The sequence below is a fragment of the Callithrix jacchus genome, chromosome 10 (assembly GCF_049354715.1).
Source record: "Callithrix jacchus isolate 240 chromosome 10, calJac240_pri, whole genome shotgun sequence".
Taxonomy (NCBI): domain Eukaryota; kingdom Metazoa; phylum Chordata; class Mammalia; order Primates; family Cebidae; genus Callithrix; species Callithrix jacchus.
Genome location: NC_133511.1, coordinates 15,795,566 through 15,797,798, shown reverse-complemented (window position 1 = coordinate 15,797,798; position 2,233 = coordinate 15,795,566).

Here is a 2,233-nt window from a genome sequence, read left to right as displayed (position 1 = left end):
AACCTTGAATTCCTGGATTAAATTCCACCTAGTTGTAATTATTACCTTTATAAAAATATATATATTTCATTGCACTTTAGGTTCTAGGGTGTATGTGCAGAACATGCAGGACTGTTGCATAGGTACATACATGGCAATGTGGTTTGCTGCCTCCATCCCCATCACCTATATCTGGGATTTCTCCCCATGTTATCCCTCCCTAACTCCCTGTCCGTGGCTGTCCCTCCTCTAGTCCTCCCCAACAGACCCCAGTGTGTATTCTCATTGTTCAACACCCACCTAAGAGTGAGAACATGTGGTGTTTGATTTTCTGTTCTTGTGTCAGTTTGCTGAGAATGATGGTTTCCAGATTCATCCATGTCCCTACAAAGGACATGAACTCATCGTTTTTTATGGCTGCATATTGTTGAATTCAACTTTCCAAAAATTTGTTTAATCTGTGATATTAATCTGAAACTTTCTTTTCTTGTAATATCTTTGTCTGATTTTGGTAACTTGGTAACAATGACTTTATAGAATGAGTTGGAAAGTATATTCTCCTCTTCAGTGACCTAGAAGAAGGTATAAAATTTGTATTATTTTTCTTTAACTATTTAGTAAAAGTCACCAATGAACCTATCTGCTGCTGAATTTGTATTTGTCAGAAGATTCTAACTACACATTCAGTTTTTAAAATAGATTGAAATTCAGGTTATCTATTTCTTCTTTAGAGAGAGTTAATAATAAAAAATTTTTAGTTTATCTACTTTATCTAAATTCTTAAATTTATTGACATTTATTGGCATGTACTTGTTTATAATATGCCTTTATTACTCTGTAACCAGTGTGGAATTTGTGCAGTTGCAATGTCTCTCATTATTTATATCATTAATATGTCTTATCTCTATTTTTATTAATCAGCCTGGTTAAATATTTATCAATTTTTATTGATATTCTTAAATAAGCAAATCTTGGTTTATTGATTCTCTCTGTCATTTTTCTGTTTTCTATTTTATTGATTTCTGATTTTTATTAATAGTTTTTTTTTTCTACTGCTTACTTTGGATTGAATTTACTCTAAGTTTCTTAAGGTGAAAGCTAAGTTCTCTGATTTGATACTTTAATTTTTCCTTCTTTCTTAATGTAGGCATTTAGTACTATAAATATTATACGTTCTCCCTCCACCACCACCAAGTATTGCTTTAATGGTTTCCCACAGTTTTAGTTAGATTCTGTTTTACTTTTATTCAGTTCAAAGTATTTTCTAATTTCCTTTCTGAGTTACCTGTAACTCACAGGTTATATAGAAGTGTGTTATTTAGTTTAAAAATATTTGGGGAACGTTCTGGAGATATTTCTGTTGTTAATTTTTAATTTAATCCAATTAAATTGAGAAAATGTATTTTGTATGACTTGAGCTTTTTTATATTTATTGATACTTGTTTTTGGTACAGAATATGTTTTATCTTATGAAACAATCTTGCACCTGAAAAAAATTGCATTCTGCTATTGTTGGGTAGAATGTTCTATAGTGTCAACTGGGTCCATTTGTTTGATAATGCTTCTCAAATATTCTATACATTTTGTGATTTTTCTGTCTACTTTTTCTATCAAGTACTGAGAAAGAAATATTTGAATATTGGACTCTATGGATTTTCCTGGTACTCCCTGTGGTTTTATCAGTTTTTGCTTTATGTCATTTGGAACTTTGTTATTAGGTACGTAAACATTTAGGATTATTGGGTTCTCTTAGTGAATTGACCTCCTTTTCATTATGAAATAAACTTACAGGAAAGTAGCCCGGGTAATATTTTTTTGCACTGAAATCTACTTTGTCTAATATAATATAATCACTCTAGCTTTCTTTCTTTATCACAGCTTCATTGACACATGTTGTACAGCCTAAATTCACACATTTCAAGTGTACAATTCAATATTTAACATATCTACAGAGTTGTGTAGATATCTAATCACCATTATCTAATATTAGGACATTTTCACTATCACCCAAAGACATTCACCCCAATTCACTTCTCTTCCCACCCTCAGTCTTAGGCAGTCATTTTCAATTTATATTCATTTGCCTATTCTGGACATTTCATATAAATAGAATCATACAGAATGTGGTGTTTGTATTTGGGGTTTTAAACATTATTTTTTAATTAAAATTTTAATTTTAACATAATTGTAGATTCATATATATTTGTAAGAAATAGTATAGACAGATCACATGTACCCTTTAACCAGTTTTCCC